Consider the following 27,403-nt stretch of genomic DNA (forward strand, 5'->3'; position numbering starts at 1 on the left):
AGTCAAAAATTAACACTTAGGACATTACTCCAGATCTCTCACCATTAATTTATATATTCTTTCCTAAAAAATTCCTCTCCAAAATATACAGAATAACATTAAAATCATACAACATATTAACAACATTATTACCTAACACTAGATGGGAATCAGATTTATCCATCACTCCTGATACCGATTTCTGGACCCAAATATAAAAAAATATTTATTCAATGATCAAAAATGCCAACTTACAACTCATACAGTATAAATTACTTCATAGGTCTTAGTGGACGGAAATTATTCAAAATTGCTTCACCTCAGAAATCTGCACATTTTGCACACAAAATAACCCAGATAAATATGTTCACGCACTTTAGTATTGCACTCCAATTAAACTTTTTGGTAAATTGTCACTAGATCATTGTCCGTCATTATGGGATGTCACATATCCCAATGGTCCTTTACCTTTGTCTACTTGGAGACTTACTGTATCGGTAACAAACTTTAACTATGCAAATAGTCAGTTACTTTTGGTGCTGCTAACCATCGCAAAGAAAACGATCTTCATGAACTGGAAAGCAAGAAACACAATTCGCATTGCATCCTGGAAAACCTGCTAATACTGTAGACTATATCTCAATGCATTACCTGTCCAACTCTGGTTAATAATAATACACCAGAATCACATCCCTCTTGGACATATATTAACTTACAACAGTCACATATTTGCTTATTTTCTACATTGTAAACTATTTTTTGTAGAAATTACAGAATAACTGGCAACTAGCTGCCAGTTACTTATTGTAGATTTTACATTTATGTTATTTACTGGCAACAGTTTGTTCAAAGTTAAATGAACATGAAATATTTTCAGTCTTTATCTTCTACAGTAAGTTACTGGCAACCAGCTGCAGAATTACAGCAAATATTTTACTGTGATATATGTCTGGGACCAGCCAAAACAATACTCTTTCCCCTATATTTGTGGGTTGAGGGATTGGAATTGATAACTTTTTTGTTTATTATTATCAATCAATCATTCTATTATTATTTTTAAACACATACACTGCAAAATCCCGGGAGTTAAATTAACACTGGTCAGTGTTTATATAGGTCCATCTCTAGAGTGTTAAAAAAAGTAACACCGAAGAGAGTTAGGGCCCTATTTTAACGATCTAAGCGCATTGTCTAAAGCACACAGCGGAACGTCTAAATGGGCGTGTCCGAATCCACTTTTGCTAATTTAACGACAGGAAAAATGTTTTTTGTGCCGAGCGCATGGTCGAAAAGGGTTGGTCCTATTGTAATGGGAGTATTTTGGGCGTAACGTGCAGTAAACCAATGAGAGTCACAGCTCTCATCCCCTTTAAAAGCCAGTTGCGCTGGCGTTATGTCTAATCCCTATTTAGATGACGGACTATGAAAAACTAAGCGGAGGAAGAAGATCCCCAGTTTAAGATTAATGTTAAATAATTGTGTTGTTTTTCACTTGTATTGAAGTTGTTATTTTTTTATTAAAACCTTTAAAACCCGTTTTCTTTTAGTCATGGAAGTAAAAAGCAGGCTTGTAATTGCTTTAAATGTATGGCTATCCAATATCATCAAAAAATTATTTACAAGTATGTAAGATAAGGTTTGTACTCTAAAAATACTTTATTTGTAACAAACAGGAGATAAAGAATTTACAAACGGCTCTCCCCACGTTTCAGCACTTTGGACAGCATTTTTTTAGCAAAGAGTTTTTTTAAGCATTACTTAAAAATGTTTCTTATCTCACCATATCCACAGGTACAGAGTCATCATATACAATAAATCCGTGAGGTAGCATTAAAAAAACATTTAAAAACAGACGCATTTGTTCAAAGCAAAGCATTTATTTACTTACCAGGCTGCAGGTGAAGCAGCTCTTTGCGCCTTCTAACGTCTCATAATTAGTCCTCATTTATGTCCAAGAGACTCAATAATAATCTTTTACATTCAATCCTTTAATCTTTCATATTTAAAAGCATTTTTGTGCTGCTGCGCATTCATGTACCTTGTGATAAGCAAACCCGCGTTGTCCTCCCGTGTATAGGCGCATTTTACTAATGCGCTCTTTAAATAACATAAAACACATTGCGCCATTGACTTTAGACTTTAGACCAGGTTTTTGTTGGTCAATGGCGTAGTCTATTTTAGTTGCCTCAAAATAGCAACGCGCCAACAATGCGCCTGAACACACCTCGTTTTCAGACCAGAACGCCCATGGGCGCAAAAGGGGGCGCAAATGCATTTGCTATTTAAACAATGCGGCGCTAAACGTGAAAATTAGGGTGGAAACTAGCGAAAGACACTTGCGTCGTGCATTGCGCTGCATTGCGCCGCATTGCGCCGGGTGTAAGATAGAGCCCTTCAAATCTGCAATCTGTGACTTTCTCCTCTCTATCACCATCTCTGTTTGAAACCTAAAATTGCATTTTAGATCTTACTTGTAGAGTTATTTTCTTATCCTAGGATTAGATGTTGGCTGTTTCATTTAAAGTCACCATTATTGTGATCAGTGGTTGTTTTAGTTGGACTCTTGACTGTTAGCTTGTTAGTTTTTTCTAACTGTGTTTAAAACACATTGTTATAGCAAAGAAAAAACAATTGTGTAAATGAATATTGATAGTTAATGTACACTGTCAAATATAAACATTTAAATGAACAGATTTAATAATGCAGTTTTTCCTCACTCATCAAACTTTTTCTGTTTAAAATGAAATACTACAGTTTAAGGTCCAGAACTCTCATAGCAGTTTGTTATTCTGAAGGATTTTGATAGGGTGCACATAAAGCATTAACCCCTGCACAATGTAGATGCACAGACATCAAGAATCAGAGTATGAATCTCAACAATGGTGACAAAGTTCATTATTTATTCATGCCCCAGTGCATTCTGGGAGTCCTGGATGAGATTTGTAATTTGTTGATACCCAGCATGCATTGCAGCATGAAGCTTTTAATTTTATTGTCACCATCATTGTGATCTCAAAGTCCAACCCCACGTCCACGTTGTGAGAGACGGTAACAGCCATAAGTACGGGATTGCCAGGCAGGGTGAAGCATGGTGGGAGGCCAATGAGGCCTCCTGGGCCGCTGCGGTAACCATGAAGGCCTGCCTGGACCTACCCGGAAACACGCTGGCAAACGGGGCTCCGGTGAAGCTAGGTGGGCCAATCACCCGCTTAGTGGTTAAATACGATTACAGAAACATTCATGGATAACATTCAGAAAGGTTTGGAAGTAGAAGGTGTCTCCTCCCAGACGAATATGACACTTGACAACTCAAGCCGAAAGGACGTTGCCCAGCTGACCCCCCTTCTTACAACCAAACACAATATAAAGATAGGTTCATGGAACATCAGAACGATGTATCAAGCCGGTAAAGTATCTCAGATAGCAGCTGAAATGAAACAGTACAACCTCTCCCTAATAGGACTCAGTGAAACTAGGTGGACTCAATCAGGAAAAACACAACTTTCTAGTGGAGAAACAATAATCTATGCGGGACATCAACAGGATAATGCCCCACATTCGGAAGGAGTGGGACTAATACTCTCGAATGAAGCAGCCAGGTCACTGATGGAGTGGGAGGCAGTAAATTCACGTATCATCACAGCAAGGTTCTATACCAAGACCAAGAAACTCACTATTATCCAGTGCTATGCACCTACAAATGAAGCAGAACAGCAAATAAAAGACAACTTCTATGATGTACTACAACAAGTCATCCAGAAACAGAAGAAGAAAGACATCATTATTCTGACAGGTGACTTTAACGCCAAGATAGGCCAAGATAACATGGGCAAAGAGCACATATTGGGCAAACACGGTCTAGGGCAAATGAACAATAACGGAGAGCAATTCTCAGATTTCTGTGCATTTTATAATCTAGTTATAGGAGGCAGTGTATTCCCACACAAAAGAGTTCACAAAGCAACTTGGGTCTCTCCAGACCACAAAACTGAAAATCAGATAGATCACATTTGTATCAGCAAGAAGTTCAGGAGATCCCTCCTAGACGTCAGGGTAAAAAGAGGAGCTGACGCGTCCACAGACCACCACCTTCTAATAGGGACACTCCGGTTAAAACTCAAGAAATTTGCAAATTCTGCAAGAAAAATCAGCACCAGATATAATGTCAGCCTTCTCCAAGATCAGAACACCAGAGAGAAATACCAAATCACTCTCTCAAACCGGTTGGAAAAGTGGAAGTAGAGCACCAAACCGTGGACCAACGATGGCAGAACATGAAGCTGGCCTGGATAGAGGCATGCGAGATCACATGCGGGAAAAGAACAAGGCAACACAAGGAGTGGATCACAGGAGATACTCTACAGAAAATAGAATTGCTCAAACAGGCTAAAAACACTATCAACAATGGCCGCACAAGAACCACAAAAGTTAAAGCACAGCAAGCCTACATATTGGCAGACAAGCTTGTTAAAAAGAACATCAAGAAAGATAAAAAACTATTCTTTAACAACCTAGCAACCCAAGCAGAAGAAGCAGCAGCTCAACACAACATGAAGGAGCTTTATGATACCACACGGAAATTAGCAGGCAAACACAAAAGACCAGATAGGCCAATACTAGACAAAGATGGGAAAATACTCACTAAACAAGAAGATCAGATGAAGATGTGGGCCGAGCACTTCAGAGATATACTCAACAGACCCAGGCCAATCGAATTGGCCGATATCCCTCCAGCTGTACACCCCCTACAGGTTAATACCAACAAGCCCACCAAACAAGAAATAAGAAAGGCCATTAAAAAATTGAAAAACAATAAAGCACCAGGGCCTGATGGAATCCCCCCTGAAGCCATCAAAGCAGATCCAGAGATGGCAACAACACTACTTCATCAACTCTTCGAACAGATCTGGGAGGATGAAAGGGTGCCAAACAATTGGACAGAGGGATACTTGGTGAAACTCCCCAAAAAAGGAAACCTAAAAGATTGTAACAACTACAGGGGCATCATGCTTACATCTGTGCCAGGGAAGATTTTAAGCAGGATTGTTCTGGAAAGACTATCAAAAGAATTGGACAAAAAATTCAGAGAACAACAAGCAGGCTTCCGTCAAGACAGATCATGCACCGATCACAGTGCCACTCTCCGTATCATCATTGAACAGATCCTGGAATGGAATACATCCCTCATTCTCACATTCATCGACTTCCATAAAGCATTCGACAGCTTAGACAGAGAGACTTTATGGAGACTCATGGCACATTATGGCATCCCGAAGAAGTTTATAACCATCACCCAGCAGCTGTATTTAAAGTCATCCTGTAGAGTGATACATAATGGAAACCTAACAGACAGCTTTACAATAGAGACAGGAGTCCGACAGGGCTGCTTACTGTCCCCTTTTCTCTTCCTTCTGTCAGTGGACTGGATCATGAAGGCAACCACAGCCGAACAAAATCTGGGTATTCAGTGGACAATGTGGTCCCAGTTAGAAGATCTGGACTTCGCCGATGACATAGTCCTCTTGTCACACACCAACACACAAATGCAGACCAAACTCACAAAACTTGCCAAAAATGCAGCAACCACTGGACTTCACATCAACAAAACAAAAACCAAGGTGATGACCATAAACCACAAAATAGATGCCATAAAACTGGATGGAGAGGGACTAGAAGAGGTGGACACATAAACATATTTAGGAAGCGTTGTTGGGAAGGATGGAGGTAGTGACAAAGACATACAAGCAAGAATAGGGAAGGCAAGACCAGCTTTTCTAACACTTAAGCCCATATGGAACACAAAATATATTTCCAAAAACACAAAACTTCGCATCTTCAATTCCAATGTTAAATCAGTTTTATTATATGGGGCAGAAACTTGGAGAACCACAAAAGCATCATCAAATAAGTTACAAACATTCATTAACCGATGCTTACGACACATCCTGGAGATTTACTGGCCTAACACCATTACAAATGAAGAACTCTGGAAAATCACACAACAAGAACCAATTGAAACTCAAATAAAACGCAGGAAATGGGGTTGGATTGAGCATACCTTAAGAAAACCATCTTCTAACATGACCAGACAGGCCTTAACCTGGAACCCACAAGGAAAAAGAAAGCCAGGAAGACCAAGAAACAGCTGGAAAAGGTCTGTTGAGGCAGAACTCAGGAAAGCAACATCATCTTGGAAGGAAGCAGAGAAGATCGCCCAACATTGAACCACCTGGAGGAAGTTCATGAATGACCTATGCTCCCCAAAGAGCAAAAGGGTGTAGAAGATCATTGTGATTCATACTCTGACTCTTGATGTTTAAGTGTCTACATTATATGGCAGTTAATCTGTAAGTGTCAGTGTTTAAAAATGATTCAGAATGAAAAACTGTTATGAGGGAGCTGGGTATCATACTACAGTATCATATTATTGACAGAAATAATTACTTCTAGTAAGCAATCATTTTTAAATAAAGTGTTATTTGAAAGTATAGCCTAACAACCAAAGAAATGCACTAGCGTCTCCTCTTCAACCACAACAAACATGCGTCAAACACATGTACTTATAATAGCCAAAAAGCTGAAAAGCTAAGACTCAAGAGTCCAATTAAAACAACCACTGATCACAATAATGGTGACTTTAAATGAAACAGCCAACATCTAATCCTAAGATAATAAAATAACTCTACAAGTAAGATCTAAAATGCAATTTTAGGTTTCAAACAGAGATGGTGATAGAGAGGAGAAAGTCACAGATTGCAGATTTTAACTCTCTCCGGTGTTACTTTTTTAACACTCTAGAGATGGACCTATATAAACACTGAGCAGTGTTAATTTAACTCCCGGGATTTTGCAGTGTATGTAATTATTTTTCCCCTTCCTTCTCTCCCTTGGGTTTGGGGTTTGGGGCACTTGCCTCCTTGTCGTCCTCATCTGATCTCTCCTCTGGGGTTCCCAGCCTCAGTCTGGACCTGCTTTTCATGCTTCACTCCTTTATTATTATAGTTTTTTTATGCATTACATAAAAAACTGGCCATTAACCAGGTCTGGTTCTCTAATGCACGTCCAATTTTAAATGCACCACACACTATAGGTTTTCTTTTAAAACCATGATCCTAAAAGGAAATAGATTAAGCTTAGCGTGCAAGCAGTAGCCTGTGTCGGGAATTATCATGTGGGGTCATGGGGGTGGCCCTTGTGTTTTTTAACGAGAAATTGTGGTTTAAAAGTACTTTTTTTTGCCGAAAATGATGATTGTTTTGCTAGGTAAGACCCTTGTGCCTCATTTGGGATCGTTTAGAGCCCTTTGAAGCTGCATTAAAACTGCAATTTTAAACTTCAGTTTAACTGTAAACTGTTGAGGTCCAATAAAGTCTATTAAATTGAGAAAAATCCTGGAATGTTTTCCTAAAAAAAAAAAACTAATTTCTTCTCGACTGAATAAAGAAGGACATCAAGATTTTGGATGACATGGGGGTGAGAAAAAGATATCTTTTTTTATATCTGGAAGGTTTTCAAGCAACCAACTGTCCTGGGGCCGTATTCACAAAGCATTTTATCTTATCACTAAGAGTACTCCTAAATCGCACTAAAAGATTTTAGCTAGGAGTTTTCTCTTAAAAGTTATTCACAACGCCTTTCAGACCTACTTTTAGTAAGGAAAAATGATAACTCCTAAACTAAGAGTGAGTCTTCGTTGCTACGGATGACGTCAATTCTCATGCACGAGCTGCCTCGCAATGACCACGGTGATTGGTTGTTAGATGACAGGGCTGTCACGCGGAACATAACACAGACGCACCAAATCATGGAATTACAATATCGAAATATGTCTGTGTCCTATACAAAATAATAATAATAGTAATGCCATCGAAATGCACATATAAAAGAAAAGTCGTGAATTAAATTAAGTTAAATCAAGCCTAATACAAATGAAAACCGCCAATTGCCTAATAATAAAACGACATTACATGAACACTTGCTTGATTAATGTACATCCTATTAGCCTAAATAGACTACTTAAAACAAGGAAATGTTGCCCATATTAAAGAAGCCTGCCTAATGTAATAAATAAATGATGGTGGAACTCGCCAAAACGAAAAAGAAAGCCCAAATGGATGCAGGATCAGTTACTGCTACTGGCCCAGTTGGTGCTGGACAAAAGAAACGTAATAAAAGGGAAATTCGGCACTGAGATATCAAGCAAAACTAAGCGTGAGACATGCGAGAAAGTGATGCGCGGGTCAATGTACAAAACAACTGGCACCCGACCAACGTTTTCAACTAACCCGCTCGCAACTCGGACCGCAAAAAATAAAAAATAAATAGTGTACCCGACCCGCTCCCTGGCCAGCATTTTTTTTTTGCAAGTAGTAATTGTTTAATAGTTAATTGCCAACTTGCAGATCAATGCAGCATTCCCGCTTATGTCGCGGACCCCGGACGAATGCGAGAGGCGGTGGTATATGCATTATAATCGCAGTAGAGGGTTGAGATTGCAGCCTTTAAACAGACTAGCATGGCAACAGGTATGCCTATAATATTTAATATTTAATATCATTATTGTTTCATGTAATTCTAAAAAACTTCCTGCTTGTCATGAATGTAATGAATTATGAAACAAATGTTATAAACAATATGATTACATTAAAGTGTGCTTTTAAGTAGCCTATGTGCAATGCTTTTGAGTTGGTGAAACTGTCCATGTTAAGAAGGATCAGCACCTAAGACATTTTAAGATCTTTTGTGAATAGGTCTTAGTGAGTTAGGAGTCCTCTCGACTTCTTTTAAGCTGTCCCAGACATAGGTGCTACTTTTAGGGCTAAAATGCTTTGTGAATTACTCTTAGTGAAAAAAATTAGGAGTCCTAAATTTAGGAGTGACACGCCCATTATTTTTAGGAGTTGCTCCTAAATTCGCCAGTTAGGAGCTACTTTTAGCCTTAAAATTCTTTGTGAATACGGCCCCTGAAATAAACCCTGTGAAAGTCCTGATAAAACCTACTTTTCTGGGGCCGTATTCACAAAGCATTTTATCTTACCACTAAGAGTACTCCTAAATCGCACTTAAAGATTTTAGCTAGGAGTTTTCTCTTAAAAGTTATTCACAACGCCTTTCAGACCTACTTTTAGTAAGGAAAAATGATAACTCCTAAACTAAGAGTGAGTCTTCGTTGCTACGGATGACGTCAATTCTCATGCACGAGCTGCCTCGCAATGACCACGGTGATTGGTTGTTAGATGATAGGGCTGTCATGCGTAACATAACACAGACGCACCAAATCATGGAATTTCAACATCGAAATATGTCTGTGTCCTACACAAAATAATAATAGTAATGCCATCGAAATGCATATATTAAAGAAAAGTCGTGAATGAAATTAAATTAAATCAAGGAAGCCTAATACCCAAATGAAAACCGCCAATTGCCTAAGAATAAAAAACGACATTACATTAACACTTGCTTGATTAATTGACATCCTATTAGCCTAAATAGACTACATAAAACAAGGAAATGTTGCCCATATTGAAGAATCCTAATGTAATAAATAAATGACGGTGGATTATGAACTCGCCAAAACGGAAAAGAAAGCCCAACTGGATGCAGGATCAGTTACTGCTGCTGTCCCAGTTGGTGCTGGAAAAAAGAAACGTAATAAAAGGGAAATTCGGCACTGAGATATCAAGCAAAACTAAGCGTGAGACATGCGAGACAATGATGCGCGGGTCAATGTACAAAACAACCGACACCCGCCCCAACGTTTTCAACTAATCCACCCGCAAGTCGGACCGCAAAAAATCCGCGGGTGACCTCAGGCATTATTTCGGATCAACCCGCGCATTACTGATGGGAGAGGATTTGTTGCAGATCAATGCAGCATTCCCGCTTGTGTCGCGGACCCCGGACGACTGCGAGAGGCGGTGGTATCGCAGTAGAGGGTTGAGATTTCAGCCTTTAAACAGACTAGCATGGCAATAGGTATGCCTATAATATTAAATATTTAATTTTATTATTGTTTCATGTAATTCTAAAAAACTTTCTGCTTGCCATGAATGTAATGAATTATAAAACAAATGTTATAAACAATATGCTTACATTAAAGTGTGCTTTTAAGTATGTGCAATGCTTTTGAGTTGGTGAAACTGTCCATGTTAAGGAGGATCAGCACCTAAGACATTTTAAGATCCTTTGTGAATAACTCTTAGTGAGTTAGGAGTCCTCTTGACTTCTTTTAAAGCTCTACTGTGTACTTTATTGAGTTAATTCTTAACAAAAACCCATGTTTTCTTTCAAAAGTATGTGCTCATTCATGTGTAATTACTTCCCACCCACTAATGAAAGTATTCTCGTAAGTGTAGAATCTGCTATTTAAAATGCATACCGTCGAAGCGCTCTCTGGCTGAATCCATGTTGTGCCTCCATCTTTGAAATACATTCGCCGACGAGGGACATTCCTGAAATTCAAGCTTCGCCTTTCGCGCTTTCACTCTACACTCATGCTGGCCGATAGCTGAAGCCTCCGGAGGTTGCATGTGTAGGCGGTATACGTCATCAATACAGTCTTATTTCAGAATATTAACAATTATAAAGCTGACAATTATTTTTAGTTAATTATAAATTGATGTAATATGCGTATGACTTGCGAATGTAATGCTCAGTTGATTTAAATAAACCAGGCTTGATGACGTATCGTATCCAGCCTGTGACCTGCGTAGCTGAATACTTCGGATTTTACAACAACCGCACACCGTGATGAACCTGCGATCTAATGCTTTGATTTGAAAGCCTGTTGATGACATATTCTCGAGGACATTAAAACAAATCGCCAAGGAAGCGAAACGGGGATTTTAAACGACAACGCGACAGGAAAAACATCAAGACCAAAGTCACTATTGGAGTTAGTTTTCCAAGAGGGGGCTCAAGGGACACTGAAGTTGCACTTTCTATATTCTCCACAGGTAATTCAGCATATTCGTTTACATCTATACAGTCCATGTTGTAAACTTGAAGTTTTATAGTTCCTTGGCTAACTTTAGCATGATTATGCATAACACTTGTTAGTGTAAACATGCATGTGGTTTAATGTGTCCGAACAGACACACGCCGTCTCTCCGCCCATTTATGTAATCTGAGGTACTGAGATAAATGTTTTTCATCTTTTCTGACCTCTAGCACAAACACACGGTGACAGCGCTATTTTTAGCCTTTCATTGATAAAAGCGTCTGATCTGCGCGTCTTTCGTTTCATTTTACAAGCGTGTGAAAGTTGCGCGATCTTTTTTCACCAATATGAGAGAAAGCTCTTACATATACACGGACATGTAACGTGTACTTAAAACATAAGCATTGTACTCTGACATAATGTCTGACATAATACTCTGATAAAAGCGTCTGATCTGCGCGTCTTTCGTTTCATTTTACAAGCGTGTGAAAGTTGCGTGATCTTTTTTCACCAATATGAGAGAAAGCTCTTACATATACACGGACATGTAACGTTTACTTAAAACATAAGCATTGTACTTTGACATAATATTAATTCGCGTCCATTTAAACCCGTCATGGTTGCTTTTTGTATGTGATTTTAAGCGGACATATCATGACAATCAGACTTTTTTCATGTTAAACATAAATCGGTGTGCTTTGATGGATCACAGGCAAAGGACATTGCAAATTGTTCATTTTTTTCTCATTGCTTTTGCTTTGTAGCTACTGGAAGCCATGTTAACCTTGGCATGACACGGCCGGGCCACCGTACGAGTTAAAACGCGTTCCGAATGGGGGGGCTAGAAAGTATTATTCAGTTGCTTGTCATATAGACTTTCACCGCTAGATGGGAGTAGATCTTACACAGTGGAGCTTTAAGCTGTCCCAGACTTAGGTGCTACTTTTAGGGCTAAAATACTTTGTGAATTACTCTTAGTGAAAAAAATTAGGAGTCCTAAATTTAGGAGTGACACGCCCAGTATTTTTAGGAGTTGCTCCTAAATTCGCCAGTTAGGAGCTACTTTTAGCCTTAAAATTCTTTGTGAATACGGCCCCTGGTGTGTACATGGTGCTCGTTTTTATTGATTATAGTGCATGTTGCATAATTTCATAACAGCCCGTGGTTTTATTGTACTTCTGCAACTATTTAAGTATTTACAGCTCAGCAACCTCAAGCTTCCCAGCTAACAGAAAAAAGTTCTAAGAACGTTCCCTGAAAGTTCCCAAGGTTCCCAAAAATGTTCTGCCAACGGAAAAAGTGTCCAGTTTTCTTGACATTCTAAGAACGTTTTTGTGTTGTCTCAACGTAAGAGGAATCTTACATTTTACCATTTTTAAACGTTATGACAATGTCATGTTTTAAAGGAGCGGTGAATCAAATACTCAATTTTAACTTGATAATTTGTTATATAAGAGGTCATCATACTTAAATGAACATCCTGCAAGTTTCAGAACTGAAACGTCCGTGCTACTGAAATATAACTGTTTTTGGCACCAAGCCAGTAAAACAAGCCAGTGTGGAATTCGGAAATCTATGACGTCAAAGTAGAATTGAAGCACCGCCCCATAGCCAAATACAAGGACCACTTTTGAAGTCCCGCCCACAGCTTCGCGTGACACACATGTGTCTCAACAAGTAAATATGTCTTTAAAGATTGACAAATGTAACCAAAATGACTTTTAAATACATTTTTTTCTGAGAGACTTTTATTTTGACGCGGTGATCTGTTATGATAGACTGGAAACGCATTTTCGGTTGTGGAAGAACCGCGTGGGAACAACACAGAAGCTAAATACTTTAATTCGGAGGCTTGGAACATAACATTAAATGCCTGGAAAAAGTTTGCTTTTTAAGAAGTTCCAGCTCGTGTGGGGAGTGTTTGTTAACTTTGGTTACACGGATTTATTTGCAAAGAAGTCGATGCTGGATTTGCAGAGAGACTGTGATTAAAAGCACCACTTATATTGGATCTGACAACAATGACACAGCATTATACACAGTAAGACATTTTACTTTATTTAAGTTACTGCGTTTCACTATTGCTTTGTTAGAAGAGATCGCTTGATATGTCTGTTGTAACATCCGTGTCTAAACACGTATGTTTGACTGTTTTAATGTACTAAAAACATTAAACGATTAATAAAGATACACCACTTAACAACACGACTGTAATTCAACGGTAGAAATATACAGTGTTATTTATAAAGAAGGATTTATCAGCCGCAGTTTAGATTCTGATGCCCGTTTACTGTGTTGTATACGGTAATTTAGGCGAGTTACGTTTGAAAGGTCAAACACTCAACAAAGCTTATTTTTTATCATATAACTGTGGTATTTAACATTACGTGAATGTAAAAGCAACCTCACAAGCACAATCGAATTATACAAAGTTATTGATAAGGATTTATTAGCCGCAGTTTAGATTCTGATGCGCGCTTACTGTGTTGTATACGGTAATTTAGTCACGTCGAGTTTTGTTTCTACTTTAATATACGTATTGTCATTTATGTGTATCATATTTAGCACCCAGAATCTTTTGTGGCTCAAACATATTTGTGTTGGGCTGCTATTTTTATCACATTAATGTTTTTAAAACATTTCCCCACATGTAATGACGGGGAATGAAGCCGTCCAATCATAGCAGTGGGTGTTTACGTCCAGGTCTTCAATGCGGCCCGCCCCTTCAAACGAACCATTTCTCCAGACAGCCACTAATCTATGTTACAAAATAGCCTATTACTTATTGATTTTTATGTTTTTGAATGTAAAAACCACGCGGACATCAGAAGTAGACATCAGGCAACAGTATAAAACAATAAAATCGACAAATTCACCGCCCCTTTAATGTTCACACAATGTTTAAAACAACAACTGTTTATTATAATGACTTGTTTGACTGTTATGTAAATGATAGAGAAACATTGCATTTTATTATTTTATAAAACATTATTTCTGAATGTTCAGTAAATACACTAGTCAACATTTGAAGTGGATAAAAAAAGTTAATCGAAGTTGTCCTAAGATAAGAATTGGTATTGGGTATTGGTATTAAGATAACTTTTATGTAAAGGTTTTGATCCACTTCAAATGTTGACTAGTATATATTGCTGTAGAAAACACAATTCACTTATTAGGCTTAGATGTTGATGTTTTGTTTCATTTTAAGTCACCGTTATTGTGATTAGTGTTTGTTTTAGTTGGACTCTTGACTCTTGGCCTGCTAGTTTTTTCCCTGGTTGTGTTAACTTTGTGTTAATACAACACATTTGTTATGAACATGTAAAGTTAATTGTGTAATTCTGTGGTAGTTGGTAGTGTACATTATGGTAAAGATCACTACCTAATTAATTTACTAATCGAAAGTGTATTTTCTGTCAATGATGTAAATGAGATCCAACACTTTCACAGCAGTTCGTCATTAAGGAGTTTTAGACACTTAACACAAAAAATATCTGCTGTATAATTGGGACACACGAATCAGAGTATGAATCTCAACCATGGTGACAAATAAAATTGTAAAAAAAAACATTATTTATCCATGCTGCAGTGCATGCTGGGAGTCCTGAATGAGATTTGTAATTTGTTGATACCCAGCATGCATTGCAGCATGACGTTTTTCATTTATTTGTCACCATGTTTGAGATTCATACTCTGATTCTTGATGTTTGTGCGTCCCAATTATACAGCGGATGTTTGTGTCCAAAGTTTCCAAAACTCTTTAATGAAAAACTGCTGTGAAAGTGCTGGATCTCATTTACATTATTGACAGAAAATAAACTTTTGATTAGTAAATTAATTAAGAGTGATCTTAACCATTATGTACACTAGTGGTGTGTCGTTCATGAACGATTCGTTCATTTTGAAAGAATCTTTAATATGACTCGGGACTACCGAGTTGTCTCAGAGAGTGATTCGTTCATTTTGTGTTGACCGCGCATGCGCATTGTGCAACATATGGGCTCTGAATCTGAAACAGAAATGATTAGTTCATCATTCTCTTGAGTCTCGAGTTCGGGACAGGTTCGAGTCTTTTGTTCTTCCTGTCAGTCCCATAGAGGCTACACTACCAGTACCGGAAAGAGAAATGATTAGTTCACCTTTCGAGTTCGGTCGGGTCCGAGTCTTTCGTTCTTCAATAAGATGGAACTTTTATTTTTCAAATAATGTTTTTGCACATATTTTGTATTTAATTTACTAAATATAAAACAATATAGGATACATTCAGACACAATCAATAATACGAATCTAATGTTGAATTTAATGTGATATACCAGCGGTCACGTGACATAAGGACTCGGACCCGGCCGAACCCGATCTCAAGACTTGAATGAACTAATCATTTATCTTTCCGGTACTGACAGCATAGCCTCTATGAGGCTGACAGGAAGAACGAAAGACTCGAACTCGTCCCGAACTCGAGAGAATGATGAACTAATCATTTCTCTTTCCGGCCCTGTGCTGTATATCATACGGCACAGCCTGGCCGAACACAGAGAGTCAGTAAGACAGTGACGAGTTGACAACTAACATCTGTAAGTTAGACATGAGAGGAGGCGTACAAATGTGATAAATATGGAGTTCAGTTTCTTATATTTTGGCTTTGGCTGCATTACCATGACTTGTACACGAGGACTGACTTAGGAGTAAGTTAATAATTTCTATCTCTTGTGTATGTTTCAGAGCTTGTGTCAAGAAATAATGAAATAAGGATTTTTATTTCTCATAACTTGTTAGAAATGTCATATTTGTTTGCATAAGTGGTTATTTTGGGGTAATTTGTGAAATTATAGGTAATCATATTTTAAATGAACGAAAAGAACGAAATGACTCAAAAAAAGATTCGTTCATTTTGATGAACGAGATTCAAAGATCCGAATCAGAAAAATGATCCGAACTTCCCATCACTAATGTACACTACCAACTACCACAGAATTACACAATTAACTTAACATGTCCATAACAAATGTAAAGTATTAACACAAACTTAACACAACCAGGAAAAAAACTAGCAAGTAGAGTTGTGACGTTCGCGAACGAACCGATTCTTTTGAACGGCTCACAAACATGAACGATGGGAGCCGAGTCGCGGCTGGAGGGGAGCCGTTCTTTCTGTCGTTCTTTTTTCCTATGCGTGTTTCACACAGATGCACACAAAATTAGCTCCTCCGCGAGACAGAACAGTTATAGGGGGAGGGGCGCACCCAGCGGAGGGGTTGTTCATTTAAGACTTGAAGGGGCTGATGTCCTATTTGCAAAGTTTACATTAGTAATAGTAGTAATATTGGACTGTATGTAGACATTTCCATTTTATTTATTCTAAATTGTGGAAGTGTTTGTAGTAAAAGCTATTTTCACAGAAATTCATTGCAGCAGGCTTTGTTTTGATATTTATTTGTGAGCAGGTATTGTATGAATAACATAAGACAACGTAGCTTTACACTTTGTAGCCTACTAAAGATAAATCCAAAATAGTGATGTCACTGTCTAATGTTGTGAAACCCTATGGAATATAGTCTACACACGACAAATGAGGTAATGATCAATATTTCAGAATAATTCAAACTCAGATATTGGTGTGTGATATCTGAGTTTTAATGATTTGACTACAAATCTAACCTCATCATTCCTCCCAGTGATTATTTACAGTTTTACAGGATAAACTGAGATGCCCCCAAGCTGGCTTCTTAAAACTGACTAAATATTTAAAAAGAGCCAAATGAGCCGTTCTTTTGAACGGCTCTTTGAAAGGAACGGATCGCCAAGATCCGGATCCCCTGAAAGAGCCATAAATCCCATCACTACTAGCAAGCAAAAAGTCAAGAGTCCAACTAAAACAAAACTAATCACAATAATGGTGACTTAAAATTAAACAAAACATCAACATCTAAGCCTAATAAGTGAATTGTGTTTTCTACAGCAATATGTTTACTGAACATTCAGAAATAATGTTTTATAAAATAATAAAATGCAATGTTTCTCTATCATTTACATAACAGTCAAACAAGTCAGCATAATAAACAGTTGTTGTTTTAAACATTGTGTGAACATTAAAACATGACATCGTCATGACGTTTAAAAATGGTAAAATGTAACATTCCTCTAACGTTGAGACAACACAAAAACGTTCTTAGAACGTCAAGAAAACTGGACACTTTTTCCGTTGGCAGAACATTTTTGGGAACCTTGGGAACTTTCAGGGAACGTTCTTAGAACTTTTTTCTGTTAGCTGGGTTATTGTCAACATCTAGATCAAGGTTGAGTGGTACACCAACTTCCTGACAACAGTAGGTGATGTTTGCCTCATACTACTGCTTGAACAATTCATACCAAGGAGATCAAGGAGCAATGGTAGTGTTCATGCAAAGGTAAAAAAACAACAACAGCACACAGACTTACTCACAAAGGCATCCTCTCACGCACACTCTTTTACATACTCACACACGCATCCTCACATTCACATCATGATCTAAATGATCTATAAGATGTCAGTCAGACCATTTTATTAGATAGATAGATATATAGATAGCATCCTGAGCATCCAGGCATAACAAACAAAACAACAATACAAAAAGGGTACCAAAAAGTACAGACAGGTTCTACAATAAATAGAATTTACACTGTACAGCAATTCACAAAATATACACATAATGTACTCTGAATATAATTCACAAAAAATATACACAGGATATGTATAACATATTTAGTGTTTATTTGGCTGGTTGGTATGATTTACTTTTGTACCCGAGATCCAGCACAACACTGCATAGAACAATGAGCTGGCTACCACAGACTGGTAAAAACATGGTAAGGATTTTTTTGCATACATTAAATGACCGTAGCCTCCTCAAGAAATACAGTCGACTTTGTCCCTTCCTGCATATAGTCCAGTTAAGCTTGTTGTCAATGTGAACACCCAGATGTTTGTATGAGTCCACAATCTCCACATCACAGTCACTTATACAGATAAGGGTGAGTTGGGCCTTTTTTCTCCTGAAGTCGATAACCATTATCTTTTGTCATATTAAACTGTAGGTGATTAGCTTCACACCACTCCACAAAGCTGCTAATAAGTGTCCTGTATTCCATCTCATGCCCCCCTTAATACACCCCACAACAGCAGGGTCATCTTATACTTTTGCAAGTGACATGACTTTGTGTTATACTAGAAGTCTGAGGAATAAAGAATGAAAATAAATGGTCATATAACTGTACCTTGAGGAGCAACCTATGTTGCTAACATGCTGGGGCACACAGTTACAAAGCCTCACAAACTGTGGTCTGCCTGTAAGGTAATCTGTGACCCAGGAGATCATTGAGGTATCAACCTGCAAATAAGCCATTTTTTCCTAATAAGGCTGGATGGATGGTGTTAAAAGTGCTGGAAAAAAACATTGCCCTCACAGAGCTGCCAGATTAATCGAAGTATGGAGAGATCCTCCACTCCAAGTGATGAGATGATCTCAGATGTGATAATTCTATCCTCTACATAGTCTTCGTTATGTGTGAAGACACAGACATGATTTTTTTCAGAGTACTGGTACTCTCTTTAGGCCTAGACTCAAGTTAAAAAAGGCGCTGGAATATTCCACTCAATTGGTCAGCACAATCTCTCAGGATTTTAGGACAAATACCATTTGGGCCTGCAGCCTTACCCTGCTTGTTTCTCAGTGATTGTCAGTCCAGTAAGGGGGTTGTTGTTATCTGAAGATGTATACAGTATGTGGGCATCAGTTGTGGGGTGGGGGGTGGTGGGATGTGCTGAGGGCTGTTGTTGATGTTTCCAAAGGATAGCTCTGGGAGGATGGGTGATGGGTCATTGGAGGGTGGGTGATGGAGGATAGGTGATGTTGTGTTTTGGCAGGTTCTGAGTTAAACCTGTAAAAGAACATGTTTAGCCTGTCAGCCATCACTGGGTCGCTCTCCATTGTTCGTATTGGTTGTTTGAGACCAGTGATTTCCCTCATTCCACTCCAAACCTTTTTCACATTGTTCCTCTGCAGCTCATCCTCCAGTTACCTTCTGTAGGAGTCTTTGCCCTCTCTCAGCTTTCGTTTGAGTTGTTTTTGTACCCGCTTTACCTCTTACCCCTTCTGAAAGCTCTTTTCATTTAAAAAGCGCTATCAGATCCTTTGTGATCCAAGGTTTACTGTTAGGGAAGCAACGTACCTCACTAGTGGGGATGGTATTTTCCACACAGAAGTTGATGTAATCAGTTACACAATCCACCATACTGTTAATGTCATCCCCTTGCTCACACAGTACATCCCAGTCTGTGATGTCCAGTGCACTGCGCAGGTCTTCGACCCCATCCTGAGTCCATCTCCTCACTGTTCTAGTAGTCACAGGTTGGGGCTGGACAACAGGTTTATAAAGTGGAATAAGCAATACAAATAGAGTACAAAACCCTGACCCAAAGCATAATGTTAGCAGTGTTAGCAGTGAGCATGATAAAGATGACAGTGACAATGGAGTAAGTAATTTGCCAGAAACCAAACTCAACTGGAGACAGGCATGTGCAGGTGGGGGTGTGGGGGTTGCCTGAGCACCTGCCCATTTGAACCTTGATGGACAAAGTGCCCTTTTTGTCAAATAATTTTTTTGTAATTAATTATCATTATTAGTAAAATTAATGAATAATAATTTAGCCATATATAAAATGAGTCACATGATGACCTATTGACCTTTGACCAGACAATCTCTTCCGGGATGACCCCTTGCGTGAGCACACTCACATGCTCTACTAACGCAAACACCAAATCTAACCCTAAACCGAAAATGGTTTGAAAATACGAAAAAGCAGTTGAGTAACCAATCCGTGAGAATGCCACCGAAAAATGAGCAAAAAATTCCATGACTATCCCACGGAACTTTGTGAGATCATGTTGCTTCAGCGGTATCCACCATGGCACTGATTTCAGCATCTGCCTCAGGTTGGGGAACCACGGTTGGCTTTGCCATAAGGGAGCAATCAGCAACACTCCGCATTTGAATGCCGAGGTGTAAAGAATGCCGTGTAAGGGATCTCAGGTTTCAGAAGGAGAACAAAGCTGCCCTCGTTCCCGGGTTTCGGACACAATATGTCTGAGTACGAATATATTGTATTGCAATATGGAGGGTTTAAGTATTAACACTAAATCAAAACTAAACAACAGATTTGTAAATGAAAAGGTTTAATTACAGTACTGACTTAAAGTTACAGTTGAAATGGTTACACTATAAATGCATGAAATGGTAAAAAATACAAACAATTAACTGTTTCCAATGTATGTGAGATATTACCTGATAAGATAGAGAACAGAGAAAGAAAGAAAGTATAGAAGAAATAGATTCACACTTGAGAACTGGAACCCCAGAGCTCAGGTGAAGAAGAAAAGGAAAGGGAGAAGGCCAATGCAAAATGCAAAAGCCCAGAGCTCATAAAAACCTTGACCTATATCCTCTATCCCTTGACCATGTGACTAAACCTAACTTGATACATTCAAATTGACCAATCAGAAGATCACCTTTAACCCCCAATGTACTTGACCAAGACCAACATAATACATTCAAACTGACCAATTAGAAGACCACCTTTAACCCCCACTGTATTGGATAACAGTTGTGACAATAGTCTTTTATCACTAAGCACAGGGGGTTGTGACAAGTTGTGACCAAGTAATAAATTCCTATATTTTTAATCTTACAATCCGCCCTTTGGCAACATGGGCCATATGTAGAAAGATCCATGATGACACAGTTCATAAGATTATGCTTTCAGTTGTGTGCAGTGGTCATCTTCAGACTTATTGTCCAAACTGGTTGCTGGTTGATGAGACTTGAAGACGTCCTTCTCCTTTCAACCCTGCATGAAAGGCTTCATCGAATGGAATTGCACCTTTCATAGTTATGCAGATTTCCATCGATACTTCACACCTTCACAAGAACAGGCCCTGAAGGGGGACTTCACTTTTGTCATTCTCTTTGAGGCAACACACAGGATGTGAATCAGCAGGAATCCTGTGATTTAAGCAAATGGCACAACAAACAGCACAGCATATGGCATTTGTTACTGAAGTTTTAAATGGTCAGATTGGTTTTCAGCCTTAAATCCCTGTCAAATACATTAAAACATGGTCAAGGTGAGAATAAAGAAAAAATAATAAAAGCTTTAACATTGTTTTTGGAAACATGTAACTACAATGCTTTTTTAACTTGGCAAATGTTATTTTTAACAAATGAAAACAAAGAACATGATAGTTTTTAAATGTTTGCATAAAGAGCAAATTAAATGTAAAACATGATAGCAAAATTAATGAAATTATTACACATAGAAAATAACTCTTTATCAAGATTTCAATATTTGAGACATAAAACTAATCAAACTTTTTGAAAAAAAAAAAAAAAAACAGATGCTTGACATCAGACAGTTTAAAATAATGACTGATGTGATGCAAATTGTGTTTGCTATGTGATTGAATTTAACTGAGGCTATGTGTGAATACCATGCTGCAACAAAGGTGATGAAGATAAAATTGTGATGCAAATTTGGTCCTGTTGTTAAAACAGGGAGCCAGTTTGATATTATAAGTATGAGATTGTAATCTGGCTCTGTAAATTTCTCACACCAGTATTTTTAGTTAGGAAGCATGGTAAAAGTGCTACTGGATCCTGTTGTGAGGTAAAACATTTTCATTAATGCAATTATATAACACAATGTAGCCACATGGCATTTTTGTGCTCTTCTTTAGGGTCTTACTGCAGCTATACAGAGAATATCAGAGTTTACCACTTAGGAGACAAATATTTCAACATAGAAACACATACAACTTGAAACTGGTAGACAATTTCAAGAGCAAAAGTTATTCCATTAACACAAAACAACTGGTCTAGAATACATGTAGCTTCAACAACCTCTCACGTAACTATTCTGTCAAACACTTGCAGTGGAAACAGTCAAGTGTTATAAGAAATTAACTTCATTAGCCTATGTGTACATATAGTACAACAAACAACTAAAATTTGTGTTCTATAGAAACAACAATGCATTACAAGCAATTACAAATCAGGAAATGCAAACAGGATCATCTATGAGAATGTTAAACACATGCTAACTGGCTGCTAAGCCACTAGCAAGTGAGGTTAACAGCTGGAGTCCTTGCATGAACAATGCAGTTAACTCAGTAAGAGTTTTACCAGCAAAACCAGATTGTTTACATCTGTCCTTAGAAAGTGATTTCCTACATTTCAAATAATAAGGTGGAGGTCTGCCCCTGCCCAGTGACCAGCATTTCTCCTCTGTATGGCTTATTTTATGAGAGGAACTACAAAGCCTGTTCATTTTGCCACTGGGTTTGTAGCTTGGTTCTCCTCCCAGCTAACAGAAAAAAGGTCTAAGAACGTTCCCTGAAAGTTCCCAAGGTTCCCAAAAACGTTCTGCCAACGGAAAAAGTGTCCAGTTTTCTTGACGTTCTAAGAACGTTTTTGTGTTGTCTCAACGTTAGAGGAATGTTACATTTTACCATTTTTAAACGTTATGACAATGTCATGTTTTAATGTTCACACAATGTTTAAAACAACAACTGTTTATTATATTGACTTGTTTGACTGTTATGTAAATGATAGGGAAACATTGCATTTTATTATTTTATAAAACATTATTTCTGAATGTTCAGTAAATATATTGCTGTAGAAAGCACAATTCACTTATTAGGCTTAGATGTTGATGTTTAGTTTAATTTTAAGTCACCATTATTGTGATTAGTGTTTGTTTTTAGTTGGACTCCTGACTCTTGAATTTTTGCTTGCTAGTTTTTTCCCTGGTTGTGTTAACTTTGTGTTAATACACCACATTTGTTATGAACATGTAAAGTTAATAGTGCAATTCTGCAACCTGATCTCACGAATTTCCGTGGCATAGTCACGGAATTTTTTGCTCATTTTTCCGTGGCATTCTCACGGATCTCCGCAAATTTCCGTGGCCCTGCCACGGACTTTCTTTTCCGTGGCATTCTCACGGATTGGTTACTCAACTGTTTTGTCCTATTTTCTTACCATTGTCGCTTCGGTTTAGGGTTAGATTTACATAAAATGACATCCCTACCCAAACCCAACTCTAACCCCAACACCAGGCAACAATTGATTAAAGTTTAGAAAATATAAAAGAATACATCCGAAAAAATAGTATAAACAAATTCTTAAAGTGACATACTAATGCAAACACCAAATCTAACCCTAAACCGAAGCGACAATGGTTTGAAAATAGGAAAAAGCAGTTGAGTAACCAATCCGTGAGAATGCCACGGAAAAGAAAGTCCGTGGCAGGGCCACGGAAATATGCGGAGATCCGTGAGAATGCCACGGAAAAATTAGCAAAAAATTCCGTGACTATCCCACGGAACTTTGTGAGATCATGTTGAATTCTGTGGTAGTTGGTACATAAAGGTAAAGATCGTCACCTAATTAATTTACTAATCAAAAGTTTATTTTCTGTCAATAATGTAAATGAGATCCAGCACTTTCACAGCAGTTTGTCATTAAGAAGTTTTAGAAAGTTTGGACAAAAAATATCCGCTGTATAAATGGGACGCACAAACATCAAGAATCAGAGTATGAATCTCAACCATGGTGACAAATAAATGAAAAACTTCATGCTGCAATGCATGCTGGGTATCAACAAATTACACATCTCATTCAGGACTCCCAGCATGCACTGCAGCATGGATAAATAATGTTTTTTTTAACAATTTTATTTGTCACCATGGTTGAGATTCATACTCTGATTCTTGAGGTTTGTGCGTCCCAATTATTCAGCAGATATTTTTTAAGTTTCTAAAACTCCTTAATGACAAACTGCTGTGAAAGTGATGGATCTCATTTGCATCATTGACAGAAAATACACTTTTGATTAGTAAATTAATTAGGTGATGATCTTTACCATTATGTGACAACTACCACAGAATTACACTACTAACTTTACATGTTCATAACAAATGTGATGCATTACCAAAAAGTTAACTCAACCAGGGAAAAACTAGCAAGCAAAAAAAGTCAAGAGTCCAACTAAAACAAACACTAATCACAATAATGATGACTTAAAATTAAACAAAACATCAACATCTAAGCCTAATAAGTGAATTGTGTTTGCTACAGCAATATATTTACTGAACATTCAGAAATAATGTTTTATAAAATAATAAAATGCAATGTTTCTCTATCATTTACATATAGTCAAACAAGTCAATATAATAAACAGTTGTTGTTTTAAACATTGTGTGAACATTAAAACATGACATTGTCATAACGTTTAAAAATGGTAAAATGTAACATTCCTCTAACGTTGAGACAACACAAAAACGTTCTTAGAACATCAAGAAAACTGGACACTTTTTCCATTGGCAGAACGTTTTTGGGAACCTTGGGAACTTTCTTAGAACTTTTTTCTGTTAGCAGGGCTGGAGCTTCAGGAGGTCTGTGACTCTCTAATGCTTCTTTCATATCATGCGGTTCTATTCCTGCATGTTGATGCATCACCCCAATCACTGAAATAGGAACACTTTTCTGAGTTCTGGAAAATACATTCTCTTTAGTACAGGTAGCATCTTTTTTAGTCCCATCGCTGAAAAGCGTTTGGGGAGACTTAGTGTCTCGCACAATTAGTTTAGCCTTAACATCCGCAATAATGTCTTTATACTTCTCACACTGTTTAGAAAGGGCTAACTGCTCAGATGATAGTTTATCTATCTGAGTTTGAAGATCTTGAATCTTTGCCTCTGACTTTCTTAATTCAGCATTTTTGGTATTCAATTCAATACACTTAGAATTCAGGATAGACCCAACCTGTCCAGCCATTTTACGTAGCTCCAAGCACTTCATGTAATTCAAAGCCTCAATGATTTCAGCATGTTTGGATTTTCTTTGTTCACTACCAACCATGCGCCACCATGTGAGAATATCATCAGTGGTAGCAGAGTAATCCAGACCCTTTCTATATAATTTAGAAAGTGTAGGTTCAACTTTCTCGCTCCATAAATCAAACAATATATCATTACTGGAGTTATTCCCTTCCATCCCCGAGGAGATAATCTGAAATAATCTCTTAACTGTACAACAATGTTAGGACTATTTAAGGTCCTTCTTTTTTCTGTTTCATACAATACATGCAAATGGAGATTTAACTAACCATGCCATGAAACAATGAAAACAGACTTTCCCACTGTGTGGTCAGAAGGCCTTTAACCCATTCACAGGATTAACTGTGATAAAGTCCTCATTCAGTTGATCAATCAAAGTAAAACTCAGAAAACTCACCGCAAGGGATCCCCGTACGGGCCACCAAATCTGTAAGGGATCTCAGGTTTCAGAAGGAGAACAAAGCTGCACTCGTTCCCGGGTTTCGGACACAATATGTCTGAGTACGAATATATTGTATTGCAATATGGAGCATTTAAGTATTATAAGATTAAAAATATAGGAATTTATTACTTGGTCACAACTTGTCACAACCCCCTGTGCTGATAGTGATCAAAGACTATTGTCACAACTGTTTATCCAATACAGTGGGGGTTAAAGGTGGTCTTCTGATTGGTCAGTTTAATGTATTATGTTGGTCTTGGTCAAGTACATTGGGGGTTAAAGGTGATCTTCTGATTGGTCAATTTGAATGTATCAAGTTAAGTTTAGTCACATGGTCAAGGGATAGAGGATATAGGTCAAGGTTTTTATGAGCTCTGGGCTTTTGCATTGGCCTTCTCCCTTTCCTTTTCTTCTTCACCTGAGCTCTGGGGTTCCAGTTCTCAAGTGTGAATCTATTTCTTCTAAACTTTCTTTCTTTCTCTGTTCTCTATCTTATCAGGTAATATCTCACATACATTGGAAACAGTTAATTGTTTGTATTTTTTACCATTTCATGCATTTATAGTGTAACCATTTCAACTGTAACTTTAAGTCAGTACTGTAATTAAACCTTTTCATTTACAAATCTGTTGTTTAATTTTGATTTAGTGTTAATACTGTAAGGTAGGAACCACCCACTGGTCCAATGACGGTCTCCAGAGGCGTGGCGAAGGATTCTCGCACGTTTCAGTCTTTCCTTTCACATTAGATAATAAGATATGGATTTATGCATTTCTTCATTTAGATTATTAATCTCTTATCTGACTCCAATTAAATAAGACATCATTAATATTTATATAGATTGTTATTTTACTAATAGTATAATTTTGATGGATGTTTGTTTATTTATTCTGATTACGCTCTGGTATTACACTTGTTCATTCGGTTCTCACAATCGCACATGATCCTAGTACGGGCCTCATAATTAATATACTGGTCAACGGTCATAAGCAAATCAGTATTGGTCGCTGCCAGAGGTTGGACTATACACTTAAGCGGCCGCTCTCTGCGTGCTCAACTTTAAACATACTTTATTTAGTCCCCTTAGAGGTGACACTTAAATATAACAATAATTATTTCTAACCAAAATTAATAAATAGAATAATATTGAAATAAACAGAAGTTGAGGCTGCCCCTATTTAGAGTAATCAGAAATGTTACTCTAAACGGAAACACAGCCTTCACGCTTCTAAGTACACTTAAACTAACGCCAATTGCTATTCGTGTCTCACAAATCCTCAGCTGATGTATTATTCACTATCTAAGTGGGATTGGGCCGATCCTAGCCTGATTTCAGTCCTTACGGTAACTACGGATACAACGATATTACTTGCAGTGTCAACATTTACTGAACAACACAGAATAAAATCAAACATAACAATTTATCAACCAGGAAGGAAAATCACAATTCAAAGCCAATTCACAGTTCAATTAAAACATAACACAAATACAAACCAATAGTGTTTACATTAAACAGGAAATATAAAACCTTTCATACCTGGTAAAAGAAGACACACAGTAGTTGTGCGGGATATCTGTTTACAGATTCCCTGAAATGCTCTCCTTATATACCCAGATAAAATAAACATTATGTAAACATTATTTATCAATGGAAGTTTGCAGTGATTGCTTCTTACAGACCTGTGGGAGGCACCTCGTCCTGGATACATTTGTAGTGGGGTATAAGCCCCATGCATAGAGTTAAGTTTTCTTAACTCTATTAAACCTTTTTTATTATTTGTTTTATTGATGTGGGAATTAGACCTGTGTACCATTCGCGATAAAACCTTTGTAATGAAATTAAACATGAATATTTTGCACTGTTATTTACATTTGAAATTACCTTTCTTACACATAATCATCTGGTGTGCTGTAAAACGTCCTGTGTTGAGGAAGTAACAAGGAAAGGAGGTCTGCAGGTCTTACATTTGTATGGAGATGTGGTGTTTGAAAATCAAGTGTAACTCTCCGGGGAGTCTACTGTACTCAAGATAAAGTTTTGGTTCTCGAGAGGGGTGTTTTGGGGGTCTTGGTCCCCTGCCGTGAGTCCTGGAGGAAACTTGTTGTGTTGCA

The 27,403-nt window shown here is 37.8% G+C and overlaps 1 protein-coding gene across 2 annotated transcripts in view; it reads right to left on the bottom strand.

Annotated features, from left to right (window-relative positions):
- LOC135744850 (stonustoxin subunit alpha-like) overlaps positions 1-27,403 on the bottom strand; it is a 49,884-nt gene that overhangs the window by 16,885 nt on the left and 5,596 nt on the right. The gene's annotated exons all lie outside the window — the stretch shown is intronic.

Source organism: Paramisgurnus dabryanus, chromosome 3 (genome assembly GCF_030506205.2).
Source record: "Paramisgurnus dabryanus chromosome 3, PD_genome_1.1, whole genome shotgun sequence".
In the NCBI taxonomy this organism is placed as follows: Eukaryota; Metazoa; Chordata; class Actinopteri; order Cypriniformes; family Cobitidae; genus Paramisgurnus; species Paramisgurnus dabryanus.